The sequence below is a fragment of the Trachemys scripta genome, chromosome 2 (assembly GCF_013100865.1).
Source record: "Trachemys scripta elegans isolate TJP31775 chromosome 2, CAS_Tse_1.0, whole genome shotgun sequence".
Lineage (NCBI taxonomy): Eukaryota > Metazoa > Chordata > Testudines > Emydidae > Trachemys > Trachemys scripta.
In genome coordinates this window covers 230,693,242-230,711,038 of record NC_048299.1, presented here as the reverse complement: position 1 = coordinate 230,711,038, position 17,797 = coordinate 230,693,242, and positions in this window count along the sequence as shown.

Sequence of the window (17,797 nt, the reverse complement as noted above, 5' to 3'; positions counted from 1 at the left end):
CATCACAAGCTGGCCCACATGCCAAGAAAGATACACCGTTTAAGGGATAAATAGGTCTAGATCGAGTGGATTACACACACACTTCTTCCCACATGCACCTGCCAGTCCTTCATGAGCCCACCCAGGATGTGAGGTTGTACACTACAGCGGGGAGAATTCCCAAGATGGAGAGGCAAAACACTAAAGCAAGTATATGCCACAGAGTTACAACCTTCTCTACTCTTCCTCTAACATATGTAAAGATAAATGTTAGTATGTATCAATCACTGTCACAAACAAACAAACAAACAAAAAAACACACAGCAAAGGTCCTTCTAACTAAGAGCCGTCTCAGTGTTTTTACTCAGTCTGAAGCCAATGGGAGTTTGCCTTCGTGAAGATGACAAAAACTAGAGCTCTCATGATTTGACCTTAAAAACATTAAGGGTCAAAAAGCCAGGTTGTTCAGGTTTAAGATTGAAACTGGCACATTTAACACCTTTTCTATATGTCAGTGATGTCAGTAGGAGTTTAGGAAAGTGTGCAGAACAAGACTTGTTTTTACTTGCCAAGGGATAATTTTTCAAATAGTTCACAACACAGACTCTAAATTTTGCACATGCAACCTTGTAAAAAAGATAAAAATTAGATCTGTAGCTCCTGATTTGCAGCTACACATATTTATGTCTGTAACTCATGCAGTTAAGGCCTAATCTTTTTTAAATGTCCACTAATTGTAGGCTTGACACCTATAATGCACTCTCTGTTCTATGCATGCAGTACAGTTGATTCCACTTATTAATAACTTCTTCAGTTGCCAATAAAGGGAAGACAGATGTGCATGTCTGCAGCCAGGGAAGGAAGAGCAGGGGCATGCATGGTACCTTTCCCTGCAGCCTTGCAAACCTCCCTGAGGCTGTAAGGTGGGCAGCAATAGGGAGAGGTAGCATTTCCTCTCCTGGTGATAAGCCTGCCTGCAGCAGTGATCAACCTGTCCCAGCACTTCCTTCCCTGGGCATAGACCAAGAGGAAAGTTTGTTTGGCTGCAGCCAGGGAAGCAAGTACTGGGACCATGACCAGCTCCAGCATTTCTGCCACCCAAGCAAAAAAAAAAAAAAAGCCGCAATCAGTGGCGGCAGTTCAGTGGCAGGTCCTTCGTTCCTAAAGGGAGTGAGGGACCTGCCACCCCCGAATTGCCGCAGGTGCCGCCCCTCTCCCTTGGCATCCCCAAGCACCTGCTTGTTAAGCTGGTGCCTGGAGCCAGCCCTGACTGGGACATGTTGAGCCTGGGCCACTGGTGCCATGGCAGGATGCAGCGTGGAGAACACAGAGAGGTACAATGAAGCCCCATGCTCCCCCCCCCCAAGACCTCCCCATTCCCAGGGCCGGCTCCAGGCACCAGCAAACCAAGCAGGTGCCTAGGGCGGCACATTTTCAGGGGCAGCATTCCAGCCAGACTCTTCTTTTTTTTTTTTTTGGCGCTTGGGCGGCAAAAGCCTAGAGCTGGCCCTAGCGGCAGCAGCGCGTCCTGCACTGGGGGCGCCCTGGGGCCGCTGCGGTTTGCGTCGGGGAGCAGCGCCCACACCTTATGGCTGGACAGGCTCAAAGCACGGGACACTCGGGCTGGGGGCTGCCCCTCGGGCCAAACAGAGCCACCTGCAGGTGCCGCAGGGCGGACTGCTCCCCCTCTCTCCCCCCGCGCCGCAGCCGGGGCTGTGCGAAGCAGCCCGAGCTGCCTAGGGACAGCGGCAGGGCGGCAGGGAGCAGCAGCAGGAGCGGGGCCATAGAGGGCAGGGCGCTGCCGTGTGGGGCCAGCGTCCCACTCTCTGGGGCTCCACACCCTCTGGGGCTGCCCTGCCACGGCTCCTCAGCCCCCTGCCGGGGCGGTCCCACGGCTCTGTCCTCCCCGGTCCCGGCCGGTCCTGGAGGTGGGAGCCCCAGCTAGAGGGACCCTGGGCTGAGGCCGGGCCCAGGAGCCCCGCTGCTTACCTCGACCCTGCCAGCGCTGGACCAGCTGGAGGTGAGGGGAGAGTGGGCAGAGTCAGCACTGGTGGGGGGAAGCCCGGCACTGGGGCGGCAGGCGGTGCAGGTAGGGTGGGGTGGGGGAGAGAGCCCAGAGTTGGGGTGGCAGGGGGTGAGGGTGGGGTGGGGGGGAGAGCCCAGCGCTGGGGCAGCAGGGGGTGCAGGTGGAGGGGGCAACCAAAATTTTTTTTGCTTGAGGCGGCAAAAAACCTAGAGCTGGCCCTGCCCATTCCTGTGGGAAGCCCCAGCATGTGGACTACAGTTCCCCTCCCTGCTGCTGCCCTGCCCGCAGCACCCCAGTCCCTGCTACAGGCAGGTTTGCAGGGCTGCAGCCAGGGAAGGCACATCAAAAAGTTGTCAGAAAGTGGTATGCCTGTTGCTAATATCCAAATTCCATCAACAGAAAAGTCAATGGAATGGGACTGATTCCTGGCAAAGTGTTGCTATTAACCACAAGTCGTTAACAGCAATATTGCTATTAAGTGCCATCTACTATATAGAGATGCATATATAGAGAACATATGAACATATACACACAAAAAGAATATGTTATTCTGTAGTGTGATACAAAGATTTTATTGGCTTGAGTTTGGATGGCTGCATTATTCACAGTTGTAATATGAATGAGATGTACAGGTCATCCCAAATGAGTGGCAATGAAATTTATATTAAACCATACCATCATACATTTTGTATATGAGACAATGATACTTTTAGCTATTTATTTTATTTTCTTTGCATCTTGCATTACTGTACAACTTTCTGAGAAACCTTCTAAAGTATTTTCTTGAGGTAAGCCCTATTGCTAAACACTTTTGCCTTAAAATTGGTCCTCCTTGCCCCTGCCCACTTCATATTTTAACCATTTCATTTTTCCGACACAGTAACTTTTATTCCCATATTTCCTGACACTGGTTTCCAATGTTTTAATTGAAGTGGTAGATAATTGGCGGAAAACCTAAAACCTTTATATTTACCTCATTTTAATGAGAAGGGGGTTGGGTTGATAGCCGTACCTTGCACTTCAGAGTTGTTGTATAAGATTTTAAGCCATTGTATATATTCTACGGTATGGTTATTTTTCATCAAAATAAAAAGGACCTGGTCAAAAGCCTTTTCATCATCGTCTATTACTTTTATCTTTTCTGTAATAATATTTAAAAACCATCTAATATATGAGACTGTTCTCTTTGCAATAAAATCTGCCTGGTCTGTATTTATTAGTTTCTCCATTAATGGTTCCAAAAGGGACTGTGAAACCATACAAATAATACCATATCTAAAAGTTTCAGTTAAAGAAAAGTAAATCATCGATTTAAATAGAAGGAATTTTCTGCCCTTATCTTTACTATGAGGAACTGAAATAATTAAAATGATGCTCTCCCCAAAATACTGTTCTTGTGCCAATAAGTTGTACTACCAAACCCCACAAAATAGAAAGAATGAACAGATAATATCTCAACTCCTAGGTAATAGGAATACACAAGAGCAAAATGTAAAACATTACAGCTGTTAAAGAAAAATGGAGGACTAGCCTTGCCCAATTTATAGTTCTGCTATGCACCATAATTAAAGTTTACATTGGATTGGTCAGATCAAATAGTTGCATTTATATCTATATCCCAGAATCAGGCCCCATTAGGAGTCACAAAACCCACCACTCAGCTTCCCCTGAACCTGTAGGAACCTAAACTCGCTCTGTATCTAAATTTTTGCTGTAAAAGTTCCCTAGGCATCTATGTTTCTGCCTCTGTTCATGTACTCTGCATCCCCCACGCCTGGCATCCAGTCACCTAAGCTCCAGAGTGATTCTTGAACTGGGAGAAGATAGGTGTTCCTCCACCTAACTTGTCTGTAGGAGTTGATCTGGTAAGCATGCTCAAAGCTCGCCTACCAGATCAGACCCCTATAGGTGAGCTTGCACAAAACAGCCGGAGGAGGAGGAGCTGCCTCATAACATTTAGCACAGTGGTTAGGGTACTCTGCTGGGATGTGGGAGGGCTCTCATCCCCTGCTCAAGTCCCTGCTCCACTTGAGAAGAAGAATAAGGGATTTGAACAGGGATCTGGTGAGTGCTCTAGTCACGTGGCTACAGGATATTCTGATGTGGAGCTCCCTCAATCTTTGGAGCAGGGACTGGGTCTTGGCTCTTCCACTTCCCAGGTAAGTGCTCTGACTATCAGGCTGTAGAGTCATTCTCATTCTTGCTCTCTCTGGCCCCATCATTATTTCATTATCCATCTACAGTGGAACAGTTTCAACAGAAGTGATTGAGACAACCCTACATCAGAAAATCCCAAAGTGCAGGGGCCAGGGCACTCCCTGAGAGGTAGCAGAGCCCAGTTCAAATCCATTTTCCTGCTCAGGCAGAGTGGGGGTATTGAACCAGGGGATTCCCACATCCCGTGGGAGTACCCGAACCTCTGGACTAAAAGCTAGGAGGAGCTTCTGCTCCTCCCTCCACCTTTTTGCTAAAATGGTTTAGGCACCTAATGCCAAGAGAGGGAGGCACTTCCCTGCTGCCCAGACTTAGGTGCTTACCTCTGAGGGGGCAGGACTTAGCATATACCCCTCAGCTTGAAACTGTCCATTAGCTGTTTTAGGTGAGAAGCTATCTATTGTGAATCCCATTCCGAGGCACCTATCTCTCCCCATTCATTGCAGAGGGCTCCTAGGCACTGAACTCAAGCTTATGAATCCCAATGATTTTCTAGGCACCTAAAAAAAAAAAGTTTATGTGAGTAAAGTTATATGTACAAAATTGGGCCCTAAGCCTTTTATTTTCCTGAGAGGTCCATGTTAGTTTGGTTCCCAAGACCAAACGGCTCTTTTCTCAAGATGCATACTGCTAGTCAATATGACATACACATGTTTGATCAGGACATACAAGAAAATGCAATGCAGGCACTGGGATGGATTTTAAAGTGGAAGGCCACATCTTTATTAAATTTCAATTTTAACGGGGTACGGAGGTTCCCTAACCACCCCTGTATCCCCATTACCAGATAGTTTCTGGTTCCAGTAGTTAACTGATTTCATGCCAATAACCAGTATTCAGGGTTAGCTCCCTTCAGCCTAGAATTCACCCTACCCATGGATCTTCTCTCTCTCTCCCACCACAATGGGGATGAGAATACATAGGAAGGGTAGCTCCTTCTGTGAAGATTTAAGTCTCCCCTTCTTCTTCTAGCCTAAAGAAGGTTCACCAGTTATCTGCTGGGCTCTTACTGTGTCAATGACATTACAAATGCCACTTATAAACATACTGTGTTTAAACTGTTATCCTTACCTTTTACTGGCCTAAAATCAAGCTTCTAGGAGAGTTGTGAGGAAGGTGAAAAACCCAGGGGGCTCTTTGTGAATCTGGCCCCAGGGAAAAATGCCTCCCTTCTCCCCAAAACTGATGATCATTCAGACCTACAGCATCTTAGAAACAGTTTATATTATAATAGCATTATAGGGCAGGGAGGGAGGGGCAGCCACCTCAGCAGAACGGTTGCTGCATGCACTGATGGCTTCCTCTACAGGAAAATGGGGGCTCACAAGAGGCAGACAATCAACTCACACCAGCCTACTGACAACCTAGCTAATGGGTAGTAGGGAAAGGCGGAGAAATCTTTGCTTCTACCCTGCCCACTCCCACTTAAGCACAATCTCCACATGGAGGGGAGTGAGGTAGGCCCCAAAGCAACTGACCCTCCCTTCTCTCAGGAATCCAGGGGTTGTCTTTCCCTTACTGGGGTGATCAAACATTCCCCTTGCTGAGAGAAGGAAGGGGCTTCCTCACCCAGGAAACACATTATACCTCCTAGGATTGTCCTTTCTGTCCCTAATTCATCCGATTTACAGTCCCTGAGAAGCTGTTAGCAAAAAAAAAGTCTGAAAATGTCTGCTTTTTTATTTGTGCTTTTGTAAGCTAAACATGGCTAAATAATTTATTTTTATAATTGCTACTGCTCACAGATATTGCATGCTAGTTATCCAGAGTCATTTATATGGTCAAGTTACAAACTACTGAAAATAAGGGTTTCTAGAGTATATACTTACAGATCCTTAAATATAATGGCATTGTTGGGTACTGATATTATACTCCAGAGAAAGCAATACTATGTTCTGTTGATACTAATTAAGCTACAGTGTCAATCGTATAGTAAACATCGGTAACCTTTTTTTTTAATCTAGGTTTTTACATGAAGATTATGCTGGGGCAATTAGTTCATACACTCATGGCCATTTTCTTATCATTATCATGAAATGTTATAAAATATTTCATTATTATTTAGTCTGAAAAACTTTAGCAGAGAAGTTGCAGAAATTACCTCTAAATTTATACTTGAGTTACTGGACTCATTATTTCAAACATCTTGGTCTGAATCAATATCAGTAATGATTCATTCTTTTGATTAAGAAGTGACTCCATCTGTAGATGTCAGATAATTACTGAGATGACCTATAATGAGAACATTTCACAACTCTCTGACTTAAATTTCTTATTCCCTCAACAGCATAATGACTTCCTCCTAGATCTTTTTATAGTGTGTCTATGCTCCTGGGGTTTCTTTTCATGATCAGTCACTATCAGTGGTTGCTTCTATCATCTTTTTTTAGACAAAGAAAGATAGTGGCTCCATACAATATAAACTGTGTTTTGTCTAGGGGTATATTTTAGTTTTTTTCTGCATATTTCCAATTTTTGTTTTAAGAGCCCTGTTATACCAGTCTGCATTTAAAGCACACATGACTGCAATCATAAAAGATGATACAGGATACTCTGTTATTCATTTAAGTCCTCTAAGGGGGATTAATGTGTTTTTTAAAATATAAAATATTAAGATTAAAAATGCAAGATATTCTTTTGATCCCAACACTTGGGAATATGGTATTTAAAAGTTTGTAAGAAGAAATGATAACTTTCACTGTGAGGCTTGCTGCAATACTTTAAGTTCATTGTTATAGCAAAATACAAAGAGTGCTTTGTAGTTAAGTCATACATTTTGTGTTATTTTTTTTTTTATTCTTTTGTGAACCATTTCTAGGGAATAGAAACATTACATCAACATCATACTCTGTGTTTTGACTCACAATACTAGAGTTTGTTTTCTCCTTATATGTATTCACTAACATTTAAAAGCCTTGTAATACAGTAAGATAAATAGAGTATGGATATCAGTTTATATAATCACATTTCCCTCTCTCTGCTTCTCATTGCTTCTTACTTTCTAGTTTAACAAATGAATTGAGTAAATACTGGCCTTTAACCTGGTTTGCATGTCATCAACTTGATTTGCATGTCCAGATTCCACCAGATTTTCTGCCAAGTCAGTCTTCTGTTCATGCCTAATGCAAACAAAATAAGTGATTGGGGAGGGAGGGAATGGGAAGCCGTAAAACTGCAAACAAGAAGGTCAAACACTCAAAAACATGAAAAATGTGTAAAATGCAACTTTTCAGGCAAATAGTGGCAGGGAATATACTCCCTAACTATTGGATTTCTTTCTGAGTAAAAACTTCAAGCTCATTAGTTACTACCAGCTCATTCTTTCCCCAAGATTTACATTCCTGTTATGTGACTGGACTTACTTAAACAGTTGGAAATAATGAAGACCAAAATGACAGGCTTATTTCCCAGCTTCCTTTTATAGTAAAGACAGAAATTTTGTCTAACAATAGATCTTGAGTAACAGTAGGTCAAAAACCTCAGATACATTTCTATCACAAAATACCTTTAATATTGCACATTTACCGCATCAATAGACTTCTGCTTTATTACTATCAAAAATGGAATCATTATCCTTTCTTGATGTACATATCAATTTTAGGCCTTACATTAAAAATACATGCATGAATGAGACCAGCAAGAGCACTAATGAATGAAGCCCATCTAACTTCAGAGACTGGCCCCTCTGGATTGGGAAAGAAATCAGAACTGTGGTAACAATCTCTTTCTTAATGGTTTTTGTGTCTCTCTCTCTGAAGGTTGGGGGGGAAAAACAGAACAAAGATGATCGAGCAAGACCAAACATGATAGAATTCAGTGATTCCACTGAAGTAATAAAAAGCAGAGAATGCCTGCAGTAGTATTACCTCCTTTCTGCACTGGAGTCACTTTAAGGCACTGAATTTTAGGCTACCATCTAGAATGGCAGTAGTGTTTGCTGAACCTGTTTTAAACTGGTACAGGCTAACTTGATTTTAAAATGTTTGGTTTGCTAGTGTTGACCTATGCTAGGTTAGCCTGCAGCACATTGGGTTTAACAGGTTTTTCCCATCAAAACTGGTACTTGATCACCATGTTAATGGGAATATTAAAGGTGCTTAAATTAGATAGAGAGATTAGATAAAAAGATTTGGATTTAAATATTTGAGCAGTGGAAAGATGTGGCCTGTGTAAAAATGAGTTTAATAAAATATAACCCAGGAAGCTGCTGGAAAATGCTTGATTTTTCTCTCCAGAAAATGAGATGCATTATGTTATTTTGTGTGAAAATGAACATCTAATAGAGTACAATGCTTTTCTCGATTAATCCATTTCCATTGTGTAGAAACTGCTTGTGCCTTTCAGAAATATTCCCACGAGTCTTGATTTATATCTCACTTGTTAAAAGAAGTATTTCTTAACTTTCAGGATAAAAATCACTCTTTGACAGCTTTTCATATATCTGTCATGGAATACACTAATTGTTAACAGAATTAATTGAGTTCATTTCTCTTAAGATTTGCTCATTTGAAACTGACCTAGATTTTACTGAGCGATCATCATAAAATTTTTTACCAAAAGATATAGTGTGAATCTGGCAAATCAATTACAGCAATCAATGCAGCAGGTGTCGATTTAGCAGGTCTAGTGAAGGCCAGCTAAATTGATGGCAGAGCGTTTGACTCCAGTACTCCAGCTCCCCAAGAAGAGTAAGGTAAGTTAACCGGAGAGTGTCTCCCATCGACACAGCGTGGTGAAGACACTGTGGTACATTGACCTAAGCTACATTGACTCCAGCTACGTTATTCACGTTATTCACTTTATTCAGCATAACTTAAGTCGACTTATCCCAGTACTGAAGACAAGCCTACCATAACCGACACACATCCACACTGGCCGATATTGTAAAAAACATTGTCCATTGACGTGTGTGGAACTTACAAATGTAAATTCACTGTTCCATCCTGACTCTTGTGTAATAAGTGAAGAATTCTAGTGACTTTTTATGCACATTCATACACATTCTTTATTAGTTTAACTGTTTACCAGAAATCTCTGTGGATATGCAAATTATATTTCTTAAAACACTTGTAACTTCACCAAATCAAATCCCATTGTCACAGGACCAGTGACAGACACATCTGTAATCTGTGGACTAAGCCCCAACCAAATTCCAGGCTGCTGAGACAATAGTGGTATTTGCAAAAAAGTTGCAATGTTTCTAAGATGAAAACAAGTGTGCCAAAAAGGTCAAAAACTAGCAAAGTTATAAACATCTGAAAATGAGCTTTATAAAGGAAACATATGTACAAATTAATTCTAGGTATCTCTTTACACCATCCATCTAATACCACATTTGTGGAGAAGATATCCATACCATGCCAAATCAGCTTCAAACAGATGCCACTGAATTCACTGTAATGTTTCCTACTCCCCCCCTCACCCCAACTGTAGAGTCATCCCTCTTCCAACTAAATTACACCTGGCTGAAGCTCAGGATGGGTGAGGAGATTCACTGCGACAGCAGTTACATCAGATAACGTTGATATGTCAGGGTTTACAGATCCTGAAAAGAGAACTTTATACCACTAGAAAAGGGATATTTCCAGCTTCCCAATGGGATCCAGCACATCCTTTTATCCCTGGCAAAGTTAGTTATAGCAGACTTAAATGCTGTTATATTTTGAAGGTTAGAAAAACTATTGTAGGTCACTAGTAAGTGCATATGTATCCCCTTTAGCCCCTGTACATTTGAACTAATTACATCATGGGCTTATCTACACAGACAGTGCACAGCAAGCTGGGGTGTAAATCTAAAGCACACTAGCCGGCCACATACTAACTGTCAATGTGGACCCTGCTACTATGCACTAAAAGCTCTGTAGTGAGCTTTGACATACTGCTGTTTGAGATAGGAATAGATCAGATTTACATATAAAGGGATACAAAAAATAGTCCCAAGTAAAACATTTTTAAACCTTTCAAGAGATTCCTAGACCATGGAAGCCAAAATATATAAATAAAATTAATATTCATTTTCTTAATATCCATGTAAGCAATCATTGTCATTTCCACAGAGAAACTATGTGATTATGAGGAAGGGAGGTGCTTCTCAAAACAATCTCTCTATCACAATGTGATCCATAGTCTAAAAACATTTGAGAACAGTTGCTCTAAATCATTTCTAAAAGTATTTTTTCCCTGTAGTGTAAGTACCACCAATAGAATAAATGAAGATGTGGTTTGGTATCAACACTCATTTGAGATAATCTGAACTTGCAGCTTCAATTAGAGCTTAGATTTGTATCCAGACTATTCAAAACTATGAAGGATTTTACCTGGTCATGAACTGCTTTTCCCATACAAACCCACTCCAAGTCTACCATGTATTTTTTGCTTAAGGGAAGGACTGTGGGCTTCTACATCTGACTGGAATCTTCAGTGCATGGATTGTTCTCCAGAAGGGTGTTTTCAGGGGTTGCCAGGTAAAACCATCACACCCTAACATCCTGAAAGGGCTACAAGTGTCAAGGGGCAATATGTGGAACTTTTTCCATACTGCATTAGGGAGCAGTGTAGAGTCTCTTCCAGCTGCTAACAGTATTTTCCTAGCTTTGATATTTAACGAAAATCCATTCATACTGATAATAAGGGTAGAAACTGCACCTTCCAAATAAATAATTATTGTATCACTTCAAGCCCAAACTATTGAAATGAGAGGTTGATAATTCAGTGCTGGAACCCATTCTCTCATTAATTTCAACATTGCCTCTGACAGCGGATGTTTATTTCAATACTTTGTACATCACATCATTTAATTGGAAAAGCTATGACAGAGACCCTGGGGGAGCTGAGAAAATTAAACCAAAGGAAAGTTGGGAGAAGCAATAGACTAAGTTCATGCCTTCAGAAATAAGGAAGGTGAACTGTTATATACATATATATACCCTAAGCCTACACAATGCGGAGCCACAATGCATGCGTGTGGGCTACATGTATAATGGCTTAAATTTTGAGATAGGGTTTAGCTTTACTTGTGGATTCTGCCAGGCTCTGGCTGTGTTTCTTAGGCTATCTGAATGCATCTCGCAGATTCTCTAGCACCTTCTTTTAGCTGCCCCACTTTCAGCTGTGTGAATATGATATCAAAATCTTTTAAATGAACATGTGATGAAAACTGAGCTGAAATAAGCTTTTTATTTCAACACTTTGTGCAACATCAATGAGAGCTTTCCACTTTTTATACTTAACATGTGAACATATTGTGATTTTGTAGAGAAATTTACATTTACCGAATATACTGACCTCAAGAACGATAAGGCGTGCACACATATGTAGTGGGTGTATCCACAAAGTATGTATATTTCAGTATGTAAATATTATGTATCTAGGTAATTGGAAGCACTTCCTTCTCTTTGTTAAACTACAGAAGTGTCTGCCTAAAAGAATTTGTGATAGATATTATTCACAAATGGATTAAAATGCACATCTTATAGAATATCAAAGGTGAAATAAAAGGAAAATGGCATCCAGGAGGACAAAGCAGCTCAAACAGCCTCCCCATGTGAGAGACACAGAAACAGCTTCAAAGTTCCCACTACAACTTGAATGTGCAGTCTACCAAGACGGCAGCTGTTGCTCCTGCATAAGTATTTCTATGATTGCTACTATATATATATATATATATGAAATTGGAATAGAACATAAAATAAACTAAATTGTATTTAATATGCTAATCCATATTTTAAAATTAATATAAAATACAAATCTTTGATTTACTGCTCACCTCCCCTAGATTAACTCCTATGACAACAGATATAATTAACTACATTTAATACTTCAAAGTCTTTAAGAGTGACTGCAATGAATGCGATATTGAACATAAAGGAAGTCACCCACTAGAATGTGTTGTGAACTTAAACAATTGTGAGTATTAGAAAATGGCTTGTAGGCTCAGCAAAGCATGTATTAAATATTATAGTCAATCAGCAAAATGGTGCACACAATCCTTGTGAAAAACCAATGTATTATAATACAGAAGTGTGTAACATTGGACCATAAGGATCAAACATGACATAAAGCACAGTCCAATGACAAAGATAAACCTGAAAAGCTGATCTATGAAAATTATAGTCACACCATTGACTGATTGTCTGTCATCTGTTCTACCCATTTTGTGTTCAAAACCCACATCACGTGGAATGTGAAAATTTAGGAAAGCCATGGGAGGAAAAGGGAATTTCTCAGCTCAGTGCTGCACTACTAGTAGTCCTAGGATGCTGGTGGAGCAGTACAAGTTGCTCTCCTCTTTTATCTTGGTCAGTGACTACTGAGCACCTCACTGATATATTATGAATGAGGGATCAGCACCAATGCATAAGATATAATTGGTCCCCTCCCCAGATGCTGCCCCATTTTGGTGCTGCACACCTATGTAAAATAGCAAGTGTTCAGCTCACAGTGTGCATCATCCTTCCACACAATGCAGAATCAAGCCTAATACGCTCAGTCTTGGTGCTCATCTTTTCCTGGTAGTAGGAAATTTCGGTAACCCATATATCACAATGGACAAGATAATTTTATTTTTAATAAAACTGATTACATATTTTATGCATGCATTCTGAACTCAGCCTATGTGATAGTGAGAATAGGATTGGGTGTCTTAGGGAAACAGTCAGAAGAACTGATAATAAGACTCAGATCCTCTCTCTTTTAGGCTACTGGTTGAAATTCACCTAGTTTAGTAGGGGTTAAAAAGTTAGTACAGTCTAATGGCTGTTTGGGGGCAGACATGAAATAAGATGGTAGTCTCACCCAGTTTCTAGTGGACAGGTGTCAACCTCGCAAACAATCATGATGATTGTCTGTACTGGGCTATCTTGATTATCACTTCAAAAGTTTTTTTTCACTTACTTAATTGGCCTCTCAGAGTCGGTAAGCCAACTCCCACCTGTTCATGCTCTCTGTATATGTGTATATATATCTCCTCAATATATGTTCCATTCTATATGCATCTGAAGAAGTGGGCTGTAGCCCACGAAAGCTTATGCTCTAATAAATTTGTTAGTCTCTAAGGTGCCACAAGTACTCCAGTTCTTTTTGCGGATACAGACTAACACGGCTGCTACTCTGAAACCAAGCATGATGATTGACACTACTTGCACCCCTTGCTGGCAGTCTCAGCAAAGAAGCTACTGGCTGGGTGGTAATGGAAAACAACTCTTCCCTGATTTCTAGGACTGTGCCTTCTGAGTAGGGTGGAAGCACATTGGTAGTACTGTGTGAGGAAGCCTGACCTGTTGCCTGCTCTTGTCTAGATCCTCCTGTTGTCTAGCAGGATTTAAAATAGAAGAGGCCTGAAACTGTGATTTGTGGAGTTCACCTCTTAGTGATGTCAACAGGTGTTGAGGGCACTCATCTTGTCAGAAGTGAAGTATAGAGTCTAAGAGCTGAGGTGTGAAGCATTTCTACGAAGTTCTTATTTAGTAGCAGGGAGTCATTCTCCACCTTTACTTCAGCATACATGCCACCCAGATTCCCAAGCTAAAAATCACACTTGCGTGCTAAAGCACAGTTACAGAAATGCATGTTTATTCAAAAGAGCATTAAGCTGTTCCTAATGGTGGAATGGTATTAACATTTCATAAATAGTGTGTATGTGAACCCACCGCCTAATAAACAGGCAAGGCTGGGGATAGGGAAAGCTCTTTACAGTCTTTATCACCAAGCAGAGGAGGAATATACCTGAAAGTACATGAATCTCCTCATTTGTGAATAGGACAGGTGAGGTCTGACTGCCATGACAAGACTTTTGGGAAATGGGAGGAATTATAAGTAGCGAGTGTTAGAGAGACAAGGTCGGTGAGGTAATACCTTTTATTGGACCAACTTCTGTTGCATAATACTTTCAAAAGATGAGCCTGGGAGCTTAAATTCATTACTCTGCTAAACACTAAAAATGAAAAGAGACACTGGTTTTATGGCTTATTATAACAATCTGCAACCCACTAACTAGGGTTGCCAACCCTCCAGGATTGCCCTGGAGTCTCTGGGAATTAAAAACTAATCTCTCGTTAAAGAGTCATGGAACCTCCAGCAATACCTCCAACCTAAATTGGCAACCCTACCACTAACCCCATCTTTTTGTTCTATGACTGCAGAGGTGTCTACTTTGAATGGTCCCTTACAATATGTGCTAACTACTTATGCCAAACAAACTACCTTGCATTTTGCTGTGACCTTTTCTGCCACCTGAAAAAGAGCTTTGTGTGGCTTGAAAGCTTGTCTCTCTCACCAACAGAAGTTGGTCCAATAAAAGATATTACCTCACCCACCTTGTCTCTCTAATATCCTGGGACCAACATGCCTACAACAACACTGCTTTCAAATGGCGAGTATGTCAATGACATGACAGTTGCTGACATGCCTATGTAGTGTTCATATTTCATCATATTTTTCAGTTTATTGCTAATATTTACTGGTTATTAGGGGTTTGATTGTGGCAGAGCTGAGCACTCTTCTGAAATGCCAGATGCCCTCAATCCCTCTGCTCTGATGAAAGTTAAGGATGCTCAGCAGATTGGAAGATCAAGGCTTTAGTCAGCAGTAATGCTCTATACCAGTGTTTCCCAAACTTGGGACTCTGCTTGTGTAGGGAAAGCCCCTAGCGGGCTGGGCCAGTTTGTTTACCTGCCCCATCCGCAGGTTCCGCCGATCGCAGCTCCCACTGGCCGCGGTTCGCTGCTCCAGGCTAATGGGAGCTGCTGGAAGGCTTTCCCTACACAAGCGGCGTCCCAAGTTTGGGAAACACTGCTCTATACAAACAGCAGCACCGCCTTTTGTAGCTAACGTCAAGGGCATGAAGTAGTTAATTACTAAGCTAATTTAGTTGCAAATGTAGATAGCATATATGTGCAAGCAAATTTTCATTTTATGGTTGTGTTTAATCCACAATATGTTGTATAAGATGTGGTTTTACTGTGCCCTTTCAAGGTATATTTATTTAATGGACTCAGACTGGCATACACAGAGTAGCAGTATACAGTACAGTAGAACCTCAGAGTTACGTGGGAATGGAGGTTGTTCGGAACTTTGAAATGTTTGTAACTCTGAACAAAACATTATGGTTGTTCTTTTAAAAGTTTATAACTCAACATTGATTTAATACAGCTTTTAAACTTTACTATGCAGAAGAAAAATGCTGCTTTTAACCATCTTAATTTAAATGAAACAAGCACTACTATTTTTAGTAGTTTACGTTTAACATAGAACTGTACTGTAGTTGCCTTTTTTTTTTTTTTTTTTTTTGTCTCTGCTGCTGCCTGATTGTGTACTTCCGGTTCCAAATGAGGTGTGTGATTGACTGGGCAGTTCATAACTCCGGTGTTCATAACTCTGAGGTTCTACTATACAGCATGATGCTATACCTGTGTGACTAAAAATTGTGAAAATTTGTATGTTATATTTCAATACATAATACTGCTGTATTGTTTGGTCATATAAAGGCTGTATTGTAATGGATATGTAGAAGAAGGCAGTGTAGAAGTTGCATTTGAAATCTCAACTTCGGCATTTCCTGATTTTTGGCTACTTAGCCGTACAACCTTAACATTTTCCAAGGCCTTCACTGCATGAGAAAATTGCACCAGCTTAACTAAAGGTGTATTTTAAACCCATGTAGTTAAACTGGTGTAAAAAATACTGTGGGAATATACTTTTATTTTGGTTTAGTCTACATCGATTGACAACTGGCTTTAGCTATTCCGAAAGAGCTCTGAAGCGGAAATATGAGTGCTCATACAGTTTAAAACTGATGTAAATTAAACTGGTGCAAGTTTTTTGTGTAGGCAAAGCCTTTGGCGGAAGCTAACTGGAAATGTGGAGGGTTAGCACAAGGCCCTTCACACCTCAAAATATCCAGAGGGAGGCTGTATGGGGGAATGTGAAAGAAGCAGCCCTTCAATGGCACCTGGGCATCTTCTATGGCAGGGGTGGTCAAACTTACTGAACCTCTGAGCTACATACAACAATCTTCAGATGTTCAAGAGCCAGGGCGTGCCTGTCGGGGCTCAGGGCTGAAGCCCTGAGACCCCCCTCCCTGCTGGGTAGAAGCCAGAGGTGTGTGAGGGGGACACATGGGGTCACGTGCCCCCCAGATTTTTGCCTGGGTTTCTTGGTCCCTCTTGGTCACAAGGTGCCACCAGGCCCCGTCCCTGCATGGCACCTGCTGGAGGCGGCAAGCTGGGATCTGCAGCCGTGGGGAGAGGCAGTGGCAAACAGCTGGGAGCCACAAGGAGAGCCCCTGCTTTTGCTGCTGCCTCTCCTCAGGGAGCTAAAGCAGAGACCCCTCCCTGCAACTCCCAGCTGTTTGCTGATGCCTCTTCACACAGAGCTAACACCTGGGAGCTGAAGGGAACGTCTGCTGCGGGAAAGAGGGATATGTGCCTGGGGAGGTGTGACTCAAGCTATTGTGGGGCTGAAATGTTAAATTGTGCTCCCCCCAGTAGGCACCAGTCATCTCTGGCAGAAGCTCCCAACCCCACCACCCTGCCGCAGGGCAGAAGCCCTGACCTCCCCACCCCCAGTCTGGTAGGCAGAGAATGGGGGGGCGGCCTCCGGAAGCTGCACTTTAACTGTAAAAGAGTTGCATGAGGCTCACGAGCCGCAATTTGGCCACCCCTATTCTATGGCCTATTGAAAGGACCTTGGGAAGAGGGAGGCTTATAGGTAGGGAGGACCCTACCAACTTCACAGTCCATTTTGGTCAATGTCATGGTCATAGGATTTTAAAAATTGTTAATTTCATGAGTTCAGCTATTTCAATCTGAAATTTCACAGTGTTGTAATTGTAGGGGTCCTGACCCAAAAAGGAATTGTGGTGCGGGAGGGTGTTGTGGTACTGCTACTCTTACTTCCTCGCTGCTGCAGGCAGTGGCGATGCCTGGGAGCCCAGCTCTGAAGGCAGAGCCAGCAGCAGCGCAGAAGTAAGGATGGCACAGTATGGTATTGCCACCCTTACTTCTGCGCTGCTGCCTGCAGAGCTGGGCCCTCTGTCAGCAGCCGTCACTGTCCGGCCACCGAGGCCTGAAGGCTGCAGCTCAGAAGTAAAGGTGACATGGTATGGTATTGCCACCCTTACTTCTGCACTGCTGCTGGTGGGGCACTGCCTTCAGAGCTGGGCACCTGGCCAACAGCTGTCATTCTCCGGCAGCCCAGCTCTGAAGGCAGCGCAGAAGTAAGGGTCACAATACTGCAACCCCCCTAAAATAACCTTGTGATCCCCTGCAGCCTCCTAGTCAGGACCCCCAATTTGAGAAATGCTGGTCTCCCACGTGAAATCTGTATAGTATAGGGTAAAAGCACACAAAAGGCCAGATTTCATGGGGGGAGATCAGATTTCACAGTCAGTGATGTGTTTTTTATGGCCCTGAATTGGTAGGACCATACTTATATGCAATTTACTAATCTTTTCATGGGGGGTAGGGAAAAAAAGCAAAGTGCACAATCTGCATGCTCCAGGACTTGTAACCTTCAGAAATTTGGCAATAACGTGCACATATTCTACAATCTGCAAATTTTGGCTAGATGCCACCTACCAAT